The sequence below is a fragment of the Paramormyrops kingsleyae genome, chromosome 4 (genome assembly GCF_048594095.1).
Source record: "Paramormyrops kingsleyae isolate MSU_618 chromosome 4, PKINGS_0.4, whole genome shotgun sequence".
In the NCBI taxonomy this organism is placed as follows: Eukaryota; Metazoa; Chordata; class Actinopteri; order Osteoglossiformes; family Mormyridae; genus Paramormyrops; species Paramormyrops kingsleyae.
In genome coordinates this window covers 34,212,708-34,229,123 of record NC_132800.1, presented here as the reverse complement: position 1 = coordinate 34,229,123, position 16,416 = coordinate 34,212,708, and the positions used below count along the sequence as shown (strand labels likewise).

At 52.2% G+C, this 16,416-nt stretch overlaps 1 protein-coding gene and 1 long non-coding RNA gene across 2 annotated transcripts in view; one reads left to right on the top strand and one right to left on the bottom strand.

Annotated features, from left to right (window-relative positions):
- The window catches only part of agap3 (ArfGAP with GTPase domain, ankyrin repeat and PH domain 3), a 164,539-nt gene that overhangs the window by 60,216 nt on the left and 87,907 nt on the right, over positions 1-16,416 (top strand). The gene's annotated exons all lie outside the window — the stretch shown is intronic.
- Positions 3,448-5,588, bottom strand: LOC140589048 (uncharacterized). Its single transcript, XR_011990236.1, has 3 exons — positions 5,279-5,588; positions 4,973-5,083; positions 3,448-4,474 (listed from the first exon to the last, which is right to left on the bottom strand). It is a non-coding gene; the product is annotated as an uncharacterized lncRNA (long non-coding RNA).

Genomic DNA, 16,416 nt, shown 5'->3' with positions numbered 1-16,416 from the left:
CCCACTCACTCTGTCTCTCTGCAAGTTTCCTACCCCTTTTCATCTTCCATCCCTTCTTTCTTCCACTTTTTTTTCTTTCTTTCTTCAAGAGGGTGATTCTTCACCAGACACAAGATCTGTCAGGGTCGGCCTGTCTGAAGCCAGGCGGCCAGTCAGTTAAGCCTGAACTAAGCCTGAACGGGATTGCCGATAACTTGATTAAAATGTTTTATTAATTTTTTGCCGTCTTAGACTTGGAGTCATGGTCCGTCGCTCTGTTCCCCCTCCCCCAGTTTTAATTGCTTGAAAGGAAGGATAATTTTCTTCGTTGTGCCATTTGGTCATTTGCTCTTCTCGAACACCCGAGGACCTCTTCGCTGATGTCAGTTTTTCTCTGTTCATTTTTAATTCATTGCAGTCACTTTTTCACGCTTGCATAGCTATAGTAATTTTTAACGTAAGTACTGATATAATTGGATAAGTGAGTTGAAACTGAACTAAAGTAAATTAATTCTCTCTCTCTTTCTCTCTCTCTCTCTCTCTCTCTCCTGGCTTCCGTTCCTGACTGGCTGTTCCTCCCACTAAAGGTAAGTTTGCTCCTCCACATTTACATACTTCTCCTTCATGAATATGCGTAGCTTCCCCCCCCCCCCATCATGTCCCGTGTCTGTGCAGTGAGAGCTTGCCCGTCATTCTGGAAGCGCACGGGTACCTTAATTCCCCAAGCCGGAGTTAATTAGTTCTCCATAGCTACTTGCTGTAGTTTGCAGCAGCTGGTCTAATCATCACACCTCTGTAATACGCTTTATGTCGGGACGTCATAGTAATGAGTCAGATTTTAAGATATGGGTAATTGGAGATAATGAAGAGAGACGAGAGACCCCCATACAGCGAAATGTAATTCACGGTGATAGGAGATCGAATTCTGTATGTAGGCCTGTTTTATAACAGTTTACAGATTACGACATGATGTCCAATCATAATGTCTTCCTGCAATGTGTCGTGGATGTCATACTTTGCTCTGTTGATACAAAGGTGTGTGTGCGCGCGCGTACTTACGTGTGTGCGTGTCTGTGTGTGTGTGTTTCCATCATGCTGTGTCTGTCGCAGGGTTGATTGTTGGAAGTTTATTTATTTATTTTATTGTTGATTTGACTGTTTTGGTTTAAGACAGCAGGCAGTGAAACTTCTTGGGATCTGAGGTGAAGGTGTAGCACTCAGGACTCTCGGCAAACGCTGCCGGTCAGCATATCCCCCTCGGCAGGCCGCGGCACTGGGCAACTCAACCGGAATGCCTTTATGCTTCTAGAACCTTCATAGTTCCTGAAAAATCCTCAGCTGCATGGGCTGAATTCTCTTTGCTGAGCTCAATTTTTTTTCCATTGACCCATTTTTATTTTTATATATTTTTTTAACAGCTGATACTGATGTATTTAGGTTAAAAGCTTTGCTGAAGGATACAAATGTACTATCTGATCTCATCCTGGATTTGAACTTCTCGCACAAGATCCGTTCTTTCACCAGTTAGGTACATTGCTTTCCAAGTCAAAATGCAAACACTCTCTGGTAGCCATCGTGCCTAATTGTTTGTTTGTGGTTAATCGGTCCTGGTGCATTATGAAGCCTGTCTGCAGTGTTGCAGCAAAGCGTTGCAGCTGATGCCGCTGTCATCGTCATGGCGACGGTACTGAAATCTTGTGCTAAAGGAGCTTATCCTGCCGCATTCCGTTAACCGGCGTTTTTTTTATGTAGCCACACCTCAAGTACTTCATTTATGAAGAGAACCCCCCCCTCCCCCCCAGTCTTCATCCAGTGTTCCTCCTCCTCCTCCTCGTGTCATGGCCTCGATCCCTTAGCGTTCCACCCAGAATGCAAGATCCACCCCCACCCCAAACTGTCTCCATCTCTCGCTTGCGGACCCATTAAGGACAATTACCGAGAAGAATGGAAAGTTGATTATCCTCATTCATCTCACAGCTGAAGCTCAACACGTGGGATTAATGAAGCCCCCCCACCCCTTTTACACTTTGTTCTAATTTCTCCTTTGAACCCCCCCCAGCCCAAAGTATTCTCTGTTTGGCAGCCAGAGGCAGGTTGCCAGTGATACTGTTTTCCTTTCCCCCAGTGTGCAGGTTGTAACATTTCTGGCATAAGATGGAGTCGCCCCTCACCAGTAAGGACCAGTATGCAGGGAGCTGCTTCTCAGAGGCTGGGACTCAGTAGTGGCACCGCGTTCTGCCCACATGCACTATGGAATGCGATTTCCGCTCGATGGTGAACAAATGCTTAATTACTCACGCAAATAGTAGATCCCACGACTTCTGGGGGTTCAGTTCTGCCTAGTCACCTGAGACACGCCGCATCCCAGGGATCGGGGTGGGGAGGGGGCAGTGCACCTGGAGCCCCCCCCCCCCCCCCCCGCAGCACCCCTAAAACTTGAAGCCTGCTGAAAGCATCACCACGGTTACGGAGCCCGTGACACGAATGCCGCCGTCTTGGCACCTTTTATTACAGCATAGCTCCCAGTTTCTGACTTTTCAGGCCTCTGAGGCAGCAAGGCATGCTGGGAAGCCTCTGGCGGTTCTAAATCAATTTCGTTCTCGTGGGCTCAAAGGAGTGCCCACCATTTTCCATTCGGTTTCGCTGGTCAGCTGGTCTACCAACCCTTGCGTGTTTTTGTAGTGGGATGCAGGGGGAGTGACGTGACCCTGGGATTGAGATTGAAAAGCACCCCGTTTGTATAGGTTTTACCTTTGTGGAAGGTTTTTTTTTCTCTTTGCTACCTTTTTTTTAAAGGCTTTTTTCTTACTAAACCACCTAGAACCAGGTTTTAGAGCTTTCTGCAAAACTGTGCTGCATTGAAAATGGTCACACTCACTCTGGGAAGAGGTTCAGTTGGCCAGCGTGAATTTCTTTCCATCAACCCTGAGAGGTATTCCTTTTGGGACGTGATTACTCGCCCACCCCTCTGGCTGTGATTGCAGATGAGGGTGCCCACTGACAGGTGCTCCGTCTGGTAGGGTCTCCCCTGCGGGCTTCTTGTCACCCTGAGCAGGGGGGGGGGGTGTTGGATGACGGGGCCGGTGTGAGCGACCCCATGCTTCTGAATAGCGGGGTGGTGCGTTCAGTGATGTCCGTCACTGTCTCGGCTGCGCGTCCCTGCTGGCCCGCTGCGTTTTCCGCTGTCTGTCTGCGTTCCGACCCCCTTCCTCAGACGGCCATTCCACGGGAGAGCCTCTCGGCTGTCATATTGCGCACATATTTGTGGAAAAAACTCATCGTATAAACAGGCTAGGCGTCCGTGCCCTCTGCGAGCAAAAAACAGCTATAAGACGAAACGGCGCTGTGTCAGCAAATCAAAGCCTCTCAGGACAAGTGGCATCCATCCCAGAGGTTTTTTTTTTATATATATATTTACACACCACATTTCTGCTACAGTATCTGCAATTATATTCTTCTCCTGCGTCTTTTAGCAGCAGTGTCCTGTGATCAAAACCGGCTTGCCTCTAAGTTTACAGTCTCTAACTGAGCCAGACGTTACTAAATAAGTTAGTAGAAAAGGCCGATGATTCCGCGATGCGCACACAGGTCGGCCATCCAGAATCCGCCGCGTGCGCCTCTTGGAATAATCGCGCCTTTTCTTTTCGGCGCCTCTGCCAAGGAGATGCCGTCCATGCAAACGGAAATAATCCTTTATTATTACCACTCAAAGTAACTCTATAAATACGACCTGACCTCTCTATCAATAGAACTAATTAAGTTCTTGTTCTTGGCAATTAGAGTGGCGGAATTGTCTTTCTTAGACTGCTTTCTAGGTAATCTAGTTTGAATTTAAGCTTAAGGAGCCAGCAAGGTGAGGGCAGATTAAGCAGAAGGTCTTCGGTGTATTATTGTTGTTTTTTGGTGGTGGGAGGTGGACTTGCTTTGCAGTTTGCTCATCGCTCAATGCTCTGCATGTTCTGCAGATGATCCCAGTTTGGACTGGACGAAGCCGAAGGTATGTGGGAAGTTTGGCCGAATATGAAGTTCCCTGGGAACTGGAGTAGTGACAGGGGGACGTTGGCCTCAACTCTCTCTGGTCACCATGGTCCTAGTGCTCTCGAACATCCCAGCTCGTGAGGTGTGAGACCTCTGTAGTCGATCGCTTGGAGTTGCTCTGGTTATTGCTTTGGAACCGAAGTTCCCATACGGATGGGTTTGGAGGAGTGCTCCAGGAGTGCTCCTGCGTTGGGTCCAGGGGTTTTCCTCCTCCTGTGGACTAAGGGAGCAGAAAAAGCCTTGGTGTGCTGTTTTAGGGGATGATTTCGTATTTATAATCCTCACCTTGCCTGCACCAGCACGGCTGTTTCCAGTCCAATTCAGTCAGAATATAAATGCGTTCTTGTTAAAGTCAGAGTGACACTTCTGCTCTGTGCTGTTTTTTCTCCCTCTTTTATTGCCTCCTTGTGCATTCCTGAGAGCTTCCCGGAGGTCTAAAGGTCACCCGCACCTGGTCCTGTAGGAGTGAGACACTGACCTTCATGAATGATGCAGACCCATACTCCCCCCTCCTCCCCCCATCCCCCGCAGGCATGGGCCTGAGTGACAGGGGCCCCCCCAAAAAAAATCGGAACATATTGGGGGCCCGATATGATATGCTGTTATGGAGACCCAACTGTCTAGCGACTCACCTGTACCTGAATCCTGTACCCCCCCACACTGAAAAGTATTTTCCTTTATTGTAATAATTCCTTGTAATTGTTACTTAAAGAATGGGGGGGGGGTGATCAAAGAGCTTTTAAAGAAGAAAATCTTTTTGCCCCCCCCCATCTCTCTAAGAGGCACGGTAAAGCACTTTATTAGGAGACTGGAGGGCAAATTTGCAAGTGCCATTGAGGTGGGGAAACCAGTGTGCAGGCTGGGGAAGGATTATTTCTGGGCAACAGAGATGGGGGGTATTTATTTCATTTAATATTTTTAAACTCTTAACACTGTTTGGTGATTGTTTACTTACCGATTCTTTTCCCTGTCGCTGCGCGACCGTCGTCACGCGACGTTGACAGTCAGGGGATGAGGTTTAGAAGGCGTTACCGTCGCCCCAGATGACGCCACTTTCGTTTCTGACCTGCAGGGGGCAGCGAAGGCAGTCCAGTGGAAAAGCAATATATAGGACCAGGGGCCCAGGTGTCACCCGCCTGTCAGACGATCGGTGTTCACCTGAGGGAGGTCTCTAGGGGGGTTGGATGTGTTCGGGGGGGGAGGGGGGGGGCAATAATGACATGGACCTTTTTCATGCTTGGCCGCACAGGAAAGCCGGTACCTTGTTTTTCCTTTCTCCCCTCTTCTTAAGGCTTGTTTAAATCACTGCAGAAGTCTAACTTGTACCCTAAAGTGAAGCAGATATGCAGATACATAAATGCATAAATATCCTGAATAAAAAAAAAATGTCGACTAAGCAGTAATAAGCTTTGGGAAGTCCTGTGAGGTTTAGGGAGCTGACTCACTCTTCTGACACAGCGGTTTATAGAACCAGGGCGTCGGCCTGGACCTGCTTTACACGTCTAATCCTCTGTTTTCAAGCTTTTCATTGTGGAAGCACAGCTTTATCTGCCTTAATCTCACTAATGTGTAAAAGGGCAGTATTTTCCTGCTGATGTGATTAAAGGTTTCAATAACGCAAGGCTTACTGGCAAATTAAATGCTGTCCAACCAAAAAGTATCCCTGGGTTGAATTAATTAAAGGTGCCCTTGAAGGCATGTCGGTGCGGCTGAGGTGCTGTTTTGGGTTGTGTCTGGGGTTTAACCGGCCCGGCAGCCGCCGGACTCTACAGCAGGCCACAGTTTAGGTTTGTACCACATTCCTGCTCAGGGACAGGCTGATCCAATAAAGCTTCACGGTTTCTCCGCCTGCTGGTGCAAGCCAGGCTTACTCTGGGCTTACTCTGGGCTCGCTCCCTCTGAGGCTGTGGGTGTGTTACAGGCTTGCCCCCCCCCCCGTCCTTAGGTTGGAGTTGGCTGCCGCTCTCTTCACCGGCCATTACATGTTCGATGGACCTTAATCTCCAGCCTCTGCTGCTTGACAGTATATGGATGTGGATTGGTTTTGGTGTATTATGAGATAGAATCAAATCAAATAATAATAAAAAAAAAAGCTTCACATAGTGAACACAGAGCTACACAGTGTTACTGCAGAGTAGCTGGTGAACAGGTATGGTGGGCGAGTGAATCAGGGCCCACACTGTCCCTAACGTTGCCTGTCCCCCCCACAAAGCCCCCCCCCCCGCCAAACCAGACTTCAATTGATACAGATTGATTCTGGGAAGTCTCCACTCCCAAGCAGGGCCAACCCGACAGTGCGGGGGAAACAGGGTGGAAAATTCACTGCTAATTCGATCAGGTACCCGGGGGGGGGGGGATCTGCTCCGGTGGCCGGGGAAGGAAAAGCTGGGGGTGGGCACTGATTTCCCTGCGGCTGGTTTTCCGGCTGACGGATAATTTTCTCTCTCCTGTGGTCGTATGGGGGGGGTGGAGGGGTCCTCCCATTCCCAGAGCTGCCCCAGGTGTTGGGGACAGACGTGCACATGCATGTGTCCTTAACCACAGCGCCACCTGCTGTCCGGCCTTCTTAAGGCTGATGTTCCTCATCAGACTTGAGCATGAGCCCCAGAACCTCCCAGCTGTGGCGTTCAGCTATGATGGACGGCGTTTCTGGAAAGGTCAGCTCCTCTGAAGGGGGGGGGGGGGGGGGTTATAATTGGACATGGTCTGCCCCCCCCGCCAGACAAAGGAGCCATGTAAGGAGACGGCAGGCGGGGCAATGTGATGCTCGGCCGCTGAAAGGCGAGCTAGGAAGGATCCGTTTTCTTCTGTCGAATGTGGCAGGTACAAAGCGGGACGTCCCCAACTCGGACGTGGCGGATGCGTGAACCGTGACGGGGGGCCGCCTTTCCGTGGGGGCTGCCTCCATCCCGCCCCCCCACGGTGACGGGTTTTTGCCGGCCGGGTAGATATGTTCGGTTTGACTCATCTGTGCCCTAAGTGGGTCACTCTGGGAACCGGGACGGCTCAGGCGCCGTGTCACTGGTTTCGGGACGTCCTGCCGGGCCTGGATGATTCTGCTCTCGTGTCATGCGGACGGTGCCCTTTGATGCCGCTCCCTGGTATGAGTCAGCAGTTGGCAGCCGTATTCACAGAACCCTCGCTTTTTCATGTGGGGTACTGGGGGGGCAAAGTCCTGAGCTTATTCCCCCCCCCCCCCCTGCTGTCACCCGTCTGTCCTCCTCTCTTCCTGTCTCTCCTCTCTGTTCCTCTCCCTTTCTCTCCTGTTCCTCTTCTCCTCTTCTCTCCCTCCCTCCTTTCTCCCCCCCCCCCCTCCCCCTCCCCCTTCCCCCATATTGTTTGTTTAGCCCGACAGTCCAGAGCCGCAGGGTCAGGATAACAGGGCAGGCCTTTTCCAGAACCTTCCGCTCCCCACCGACTGCCTCAATCCTAGCAGATGCTGCGTTATCCGTTTACACACACGCCGGTCCGGAGCGCTCTTCCAGAGTCAATCGTTTTGAATCCCCGACTCGTTTGCTCTAATGTCGCTACGGCGACGGCCATTAGTGCAGGTGAAGGAGAGCTCCTGCTTCACGGTGCCTTCGCCGCTGGATCCCACACTCGTCATTAGCGGCACGGATTCCTGCCCTTTAATCCACTACATACGCAGGCAGACATGCTGTTTTCACTCCGCCCGCCCATCACTATCTCGTGCACTGATCACATGCGACGGCGGGTTTTCTGAGGCCTCTAAGGAGAGCCCCCCCCCCACCCCACCCCGCACGCGGCACATGAATGGCGCTGTCAGCCGCATAATGAATCTCGCCGTCTATTGTCCTGCCGCCGCACGTGGGCGATGGAGGGAACAGAGACAAAAGGCGCAAATTATACGGAATGCCTCCACCCAGATCCGCCGCTATATTTGGCCGTCCTTCTCAGGCAGCGGGGACGACTTGGGAGGGAGGGGTGGAGTGAATTAGCCGGTGGGCGTGCTAGCGAGCGTTCGAGTGGCGAGGACAGGCTGCCATCTCAGGGGACCCTGCAAAGCTACTGTGACCACGGGCTGCTAAACATGGCCTGACGAGGCGGGGGGGGGGAGGGGGACACACGCTCGCCGATCTGCGTCAGACCGGGGTGCCCTGTGCCGTGCCCCGCTCATCTTCCAGATCTTTCTTCCGCAGTCACACCATCAGTTTGGGATTGTTCGGCCCCCCCCCCAGCTACCCCCCAAGATCTGATTTTGCTGGCTTATGAAATAAAAACGCTTACCTCACAAAAAAAAAACAAAAAAAAAAACGTCAAATCGCTAAAACGATTGCATGGAATGGCTTCCTATCAGCCTGCGGGGAGTTCACTCGGACAGAAATGACACGATGTCCTTTCCAGGGCAGGGTGGGGGGCACAGAATACCGTGATGATAATCTAACACCCGGCACGTTTCGGAACCGCGCTGCATCACAGCAGAGCCTGATCTGTAAAGGGCTTTTCCTGCACGATTGCTGTTTTTATGTCCCGTACTCTGCACACCTATTCCTTTGCTGGTGCCTCTCCCTGTTTTTTTTTGGGGGGGGGGGGGGTGTGGGTTTCCTTGCCGCAGGTGGGCCGTTGGGAGCGAGGAGCAGCCGACCCACGCAGATCTCGGGAGCCTCCCTCGTTATGGCAGCGTTCCCAGCATTCCTCCGCCTTCCCAGCATGCCGAGCTCCGCCTCCGCCCACGGGCCGGTGCGTGTGACGTGTGGAGACCCACTCGGTGCATGCTGGCTCCGGGCCGGTTTAATGTTCTCCGCGTTCGTGATTCCTCTGCTCCCTGCTACACACACGCCCGCTGTTGGCGTTGCCAGGCGCCAGGCTGGAGCCCTCGGATTGCGCTCGTGGGTGTCAGATGGGCACACACACATACATAAACACACACACTTGCACACATTCACCTCCCCTGCCAACTGCAGTTGTGGAGATGGAGGATCATCTGGGGGGCTTTTTCTCTGGCCTCCCCCCACCCCAGCCTCCCACTGACGTTGGTAAGCCTATCGTTTTCAGCGCCGTACAAGCACAGTGATGCGCAGACTCTGGGTTGCAGCTGAATTTTAAAGAGATCCACGCCCACGTTTGGTCTTACTACAACGGGCGTCATTACGGTGGACTTCTCACACTGCCGCTGCATCTCCCTCCTTCTGCACGCCGTTTGCTGCTGTGCGGCCACCTCGGACCCCCACCCCTCATGCATCTCCCCCCTGCGGAAGGCTGAATTCCAGCACCCTCCTGGAAGTGAGCTCTCGGGCTTATATTCAGCGGGCTTTAGGACCGGGGAGTGCCATTTCTGTCGCGCTCCCCTCAGTGTCACGGTGAGTTTGGATGCGTAACCAAAGTTGGCCATTTCGCCCGTCGGATCGCCGCGGGGGCCGGCGCACCCTGGTGGTGATGAGCGGGGAGGCGGGGGCATGCTGCCGGCTTTCCTCTTCCCGCCGTTTTCAGGAGCAGTATGTTCAGCTCCCCCGGCGAGGTGTCAGGCAGGACCCCCAGTCCTCGGTGTCTGACTGGGATTTCGGCGGAGGGGGCGTGGCATCTGTCGCCCTGCCTGCTGCTCAGCTTCCCCTCCCATTGGCTGCCCCATGAGACCCGCCCCATTTTCAGGATAGGGAGTCGTGGGATTGGCTGGCCGGCCAGGAGGGAGGCGGAGTCAGTGGGGGGAGGGTTTAGGGAGGCTGAGGACGCTGCCTGCTATTTTGGTCATGCTAGTGCCCGTGGGCTGTAGGTTAGCTGAGATAGAGGGTCCATCTGGAAGCACACTGCCCCACCCCCCCCCTTTAAGAAGCACCACCTCGGCCAGTGTGTGCGGAGGTTTGCCTCCCTCCCACCATCCCAGGTTTCGGTCTCCCTCCTGTTGCACCACATGGTCGGCGGATCCGGGTTTCCCTACGGCTGTCAGTGGCCAATGGGTAGCGAGCGTCTGCCAGCACCTAGCCAACCAGCATCCAGAGGTAAGGGGGGCTTATCTCCTTGGTGACTGAATAAAAACAGAGAGCAGTGACCTCTAGGGGGTGTGTTGGAAAGAGGCGGCCTGAGTGCTGCTTCGATGCCTACTTCGATCCTTTTACCTTTGGGGAGGGGCCTACTTTTGATGTTTTTTTTTTCCCTAGCCCAAACAGAACCTTATCCATCCCATCGCCGTCTAGCTCTTTACGAGCCTCCTCAGTAATGCTACGTTCAGATCTTCTCCTCCACGATTTCCCCATCCGTGAGAGTCCAGCTTTGATGCGTCACTCTGCTCCTGGCAGAGGATGTATGATCGTGCCGGTAGATCCTGGAAATAATTAGCTAACGACGCGAGGGGCCTGCCTGAGATCCGTGTAATCGGCACCCATCTAATCTCCGAGGCCCGTGGTTCTGTCTCTCTGCGACTCTGCAGTACAGCGAGGGAAGCGGTTTCGCTGATTTTGGGGGAGAGGTAACCAGAGACTTGTTTTTTTATTTTTTTTCCCCCCAGCTTTCACAGCAGTGGATTATGGGATAGCTTCCCTTGATAAACAGAACAGGCTGCATCAGCCACTGTCGTGTACCCTACCGTTCCTCAAACTGGTCCTCGGGGATCCTCAGCCAGTCTCTGCTGCCTCCCATCTCCCTGCCAGACAGTTAACACTTTAGCAAAACCATTTGAGAAACACTGGTGCGTATTCCCCTTGCTTATTACCTCGTTTTACTGGTGGCTTGCTGGGAACAGGCCAGTTGGAGGCTTCGCTCCGGAGTGGAACGTGACGCGATTCCCCTGTGGGTCCCCGGAAGTTCTCACCTGACTGGTTCAATTCTCTTCCAGTGTGTATAAAATTTCTCCCATGTTGGTGTTTGCAGTCTGGCTGGGCGCTGACAGCACGAGTCCTTCCTCTAGAAGGTTCCGGAATTCTGGAGCTCGTTTTAGAATTCTTTTACTCAATAGATGTTTGTCTGTCTTACATAAATCGGGTCCATCGCTACAAGACAGACTGCAGCTCCTTCTGGTGGATTGCACCGGGCGGAACTGAGTCCTGCCTTAACGTGGCCGATAATGGCGTCGTACTGGTAAGCACCGGCTTACGTAACCCCACAAACGCCCATCTGAAGAGGCAGCACCGCGATCCGTTTGCTGCAGCCGACTCGTGCCTCTCCTTGAGATTCCAGGTTTCTGGCTGCCCCCTGGTGGCAAGAGGCTGCGTGACAGCCGCAGTGCGCGGCAGAAGGGTGGCGCGGCGCCGCAAAATCCAATAAAAGCAGAAGACTAATAATGTGAGTTTGATGGCTTCTCCCATAAAAAAAAAACATCGTTTAGATTCCACTCTGTTACAGTCGGGATCGGATTCGCCACAGGAAAGAAGGTATCCAGTGTGGATGGATCGCATCACAGCTTTGTGGTGGTCTGCCTGTAATTTGCTCCTCAGGACTAGTGACTAGTGAGATGAAACTGAAATGAGACTTTAATGAAACTGGGAGAGTGATGTGTTCAGCTTCCTGTCTGGGGTTTACCCCTGCCATGTCCACCGCCCCCCCCCACCCCACGTCCCTGACCTGGATAAGAGGGCAGACGATGGATGGATGGATGGATGGAAGAAAGGATCTCAAGGTCTTAGGAAGGATTTCAGACAGGATATAACCATAAAATAAGGACATTTTTATGGATCTTTTTTCCTGGCCAATAACAGTTTTCCATATATAGAACGGAAATGGAATCCCTTACTTACTAATGCATGTTCTTCTGCTATCAAATGATGCTTATTATCCAGAATGCCAGAATGTTCTCTTCCGTATCTCAGAATATGTGAATTCCTTGTGTAAGCTGTTAGCCGGTCTGATTCTTATTGGCTTATGAATCGGGTGTCTCCAGGTCCGAACAGCCAGTCATCCTTCTGGGATACGGCCCTGTCGGCTCTCTGCCGGAGCGTCTGCCCCGTCTGGGGGCAAAAGACTCGGCCGAAGTCTTTTGTGCAGCGTGAATTTAGCCGTTGCTCAGGATTTTATTTATTTATATTCGGCTTCCTTGGTTTGTTATCGGAGGCTTCTGCAGTAGAGCGGCACTCCCTGCCGATGGGAGATTATACGCCGTGATCCGGTTGGTCTGGCCCTGCACCGCTCCAGGACTGTGGGGGAGAGATAAGGCCGACAGGACCTCAGTCCTGTGAAATGTTTCGCTTGATGTTTGACTCTGTTTTGCTGCCTTTCTAGCCGAAGGGAGCTGCTAATCTGCGCCCGTCAGCTTTGCCACCTGAGAACGTGGCCAAACCGACGTGACCCTCAGCCCGCTGAGCAGATATCAGGCGGCCCTCACTGTGGGCTTTGGGTCCTAACCCTAACCCTAACCCTAACCCTGCCAGGCTGAAGTCTGCTGCTTGGTTTGCTTAAACAATGTGAGCTGAGTAGTTCATCTGTCCATCCATCCATCTGTCACCCATCAATTTCCATCTACCCATGCATCCATCCATCCATTTTCCTTCCATCCATCAATCCGTCCATCCATCCGTCACCCATCAATTTTCTATCTACCCATGCATCCATCCATTTTCCTTCCATCCATCCATCCCTCCGTCACCCATCAATTTTCCATCTACCCATCCATCCATTTTTCCATTCAATTTCCATCCATCCATTTTCCGTCCATCCATCCCTCCGTCACCCATCAATTTTCCATCTACCCATGTATCCACTTTCCATCCAATTTCCATCCATCCATCCCTCCATATTCCATCCAGCCATGTGTCATCCATCCATTTTCCAGGGATTCCTGGCTTATTCTGGTTACAGTCCCTGGGGACCCTGAAATCTTTCCCAGGCAGCGGTACACCCTGGCCGGGAGGCATGCCAGTTCCTTGTAGCACCCTCTACAGAACGCAGACTAGCTGACAGAAACCCATAAACCGTAGAGGGAAGGTGCAGACGGCACACGCACCCACTGAGGGACCCAGGTGCCCGGCGGCGTCTTTGTAAGTCTGTAGGTTACATTGGTATTTATAGAGTTTCAACCCGCACTCATGAGTCCTGCTCCTTAAACGCCATGCCACCTAGTGGCACATTTAGGAATTAATTAGATAAATCCACCTGTCACAGGGTTTCGGCGTGGGTGTCTGTCCGAGTTTGACAGTGAGAATTGATACAAAGAAATGAAAAAACTTCACTGGTTTTAATATCCCCTGGGTGGCCACACGCACACAGTCCATGTATTCCTATCTTTGTGGGGACTTCATTCATTTCTATGGCAAAACCCTTAATCCTAACAACGACACCCTTAACCACTACCCAGCCCTGACCTTAACCATAAGTAATTTTTTTGATTGCAGTCACAGATAACTGAGGTTATCCTTGTGGGGACCGATAAAATGGGTCCCCACACTATAATAATTACAAATCCACATACAGACGTATGCTCTCTGCTGGCAGAGTCAGGTCCATGGTCCCTGTGACCGGCCTGTGACACTCAGATCCAGCCGATAAACCGGGGATGACACGCAATGCCGTTTTTTCACATTCCTCACGTAACTGCCCTCGGCCTGGAGGGGGAGGGGCCTGCGTGTCTGTGCTGTGGGGGTGTTGGTGAAGGTGAGGCCTGGATGTGGGCCACAGACCCGCCCTCTTGCCGTCCGTGTCTGTGTGAGCGACTCGCTGTCTGCAGCGACGGCGGCGAGCACCCATAGGGGATTAGTCCTAATTACCTGCTGGTGTCGCGGTGACCATGGAGGGGAGGGGATTACGTTAATCCCGCCTTCCCCGGCAGAGAGAACGCCGCAGAAAGGGCTTCCAGCACCTGATGCTTCTCTTTCTCTCCACCTCTTCATTTTTCCTCCTCCTCCTCCTCCTCCTCCTGCCTGGAGTGTCAGAGCGAGGGAGTAGCGAGTGTGTACGCGGGCGTGTGTCAGCGCAGTCCTCAGAGCTGCCGAGGAGACTTTGGGGAGGGGGGGGGGGCTGTATATATATATATATATTTACTCCTACGTGTTCAGGAAACGGTCGGCCAGGCCCAGCTTTTCGAAGCCGCAGTGGGCCAGGGACTTGTAGTGGTAACCAGCTCTGGGTCGTTTCCTGTGGGGGTGGGAGGGGGCGGGGGGGGCACCATGCTGTCGTGCTTCGGCAGACGCCGCGAGCCATGGCGTCACGAACGGTACGGTGAGGACGACCAGCTGATTGCCGACGAGCCTCTGAGTGCCTCGAACCCGTACCTACTGGACTCAGGTAACAGCCAATGCCAGGGCCCAGCGTGTGTGTTGGGGGGGGGGGGGGGGTTGACACCTTCCTCGTTTCTGCCCAGGCTCTTCCCGCAGAGGCTGTGTGTTGATTTTACGAGGAGCCGTGTGTTCAGATTTTATGATTTCTGTCGAGTGTTCCTCCCGGGTAAGCGAGGGCTCGGATTTCGTCGCTGACAGTCACGGGCTGTTACTCTCCATCGCGGCGGCCACGCCGTCTTCGCCATAAAGCCCTGATCCCGTCTCCCTTCAGCTTGTTGCTGATTTTGCTGGTATTGTAGATGTATGGAATGACTCAGGCTGTGCATGAGTGACTGTGTGTTTCTGTGTGTTATTAGGTCATTGCTCTTACCCAGAATGCAGCTTGCTTTTCAGCCCCAGGAAGGTGTCTGACAGTGTTGTGGGCTGGGGAATGGAGTTGGTTCTCTGATGTGCTTTACGGACTCGCTACTTCCCCTGCTGGGGTTGCCTGACCCGGCTGTGTGGGGAATGGGGGACCTCTCAATCAGCCAGTAAGAAAGCAGGGTTTGTCAGCTCCAGGCCTGGGGACCCACTGTTATTGGCTGATTGAGAGGCCATCCCAAGAACCCGCACCGGCCCTCCATGGAACGGGTTCCCCACCCCTAGTATGCTGATGCCAGTAGTGGTGGAACATTGGCCCCTTGATCTAGCTTATCTGCCCCTGGTATGAAGGTGCACCCTTGTCTGGCCAGTCTACCTCCCCTCTGTGGGCAGGAAATGATCTATTTCTTTGTTCTTTATTTTTGGGGGGGGGTCTCTGAGTCCAGGAAAAGCACGTTTCTGGGAAGCGTCCCAGCCTTGTTTCTCGGATGTGTGGGAGCCTTTTTTTTTTTTTTTTTCTTCCAGCATCCGAGACCAAATGCGTGAACAAAGCTCTTGTCCTGAATGGCGTTTGGGATGCGGGTCACGGCCGGGCCGGGGACCTGCTTCTAAATCCCGTCTGTGCCGGCGGCCCCGGCCCACACCGCCACGAGAAAACGGTGTCCTTTAGGGTCCGAGCGTTTTATCAAAATGCTGGGAACCGCAGGGAAGCTGACTGGGGAAAAATGTGGACGGTGAACGACGTGACCTCTCCCCGACGCCGTTTATGTCTGCCCTATGTGGCCAATGGGGAGAGGAGGAGGGAAGACCGGAGATCTCGCCGTTTCCCATATTTCATCTGACAGTCTTTGCTGGTTTCTTATTCCATGGTTTTGTCTTGCACTCTCTTGTCTTACAACACACTGTTGTGTGTCCTGTCCCCTGAGCTACAGCATAAGAACTTAACCACGTTACTTGGAACACATATAACAATGAAATGGGGAAACTCGACACTTGGTCTTTCTGTACAGAGACTTACGGACGTTATGAAGTTTTGCTTTGCAGACAGACATGCGTTTTTCTCCAGGACGAGGCTGTTGTGTCTCTGTTTACCTGCACGACTGTCCTACTGGAGCCGTTCCACAAGGTCACGGGTCAGTGCCAGGCAGCGATGGTGATGCGGTCACCACGGTGATCCGGTGTGGACCGCGGGGCAGACGGTGTGTACTTGGCTGACGAGCTTGGCCCAGCTACTTGCTTAAGTACTGAGCAATATCGCGACGATTATTATGTAACAGAATGACTTCCATTGTAATTGGTATTTAGTGTGGTATTATTGAAATTAGGTATTTTTTTTCTTCATTTTATGTTTATATTGTGTTTAAATTATAAAGACAATGAGAATAGGCGAGAATTGTGTTTTGTAAATCTCTCGATAACATGACTGCAAATTGATTTGCGGGAGAAAATAAACAATCATAACATGAAAAATGAATTGTATTTCTAAACTCCCAGTTGAGTTACTTTTCTTCAGATTTCAGCTATGCGTTCTGTTCCCCCTCCCCTTACAACTTCACGTTTCTTGGTAAGCTTCCAGCATTCAAAACAATGCTTGAAATAATCTCTATAGTAATCTCCGATTTAAGCAAGTGATGTTAGTGCCGCAGTCCTCACTCCAGCCACTAGGCGGCACTGCTGCCTTTGCTACCAAGCTCATTGCGTTGGTTGTCGGTGAATCGGGTTTTGCCCATTTGCGTAGATTCTATTGGCAGGGGAGGTCATACTGAAGTGGTCCCGATCTGCTTGCTCAGTGCCTAATTGACAGATAAGCTGTATTTCTGAACCCAGATTCTGAAGAGGCTTTTATGGGGGCTGGGATTTATGTGAATCCCCCCCCCCC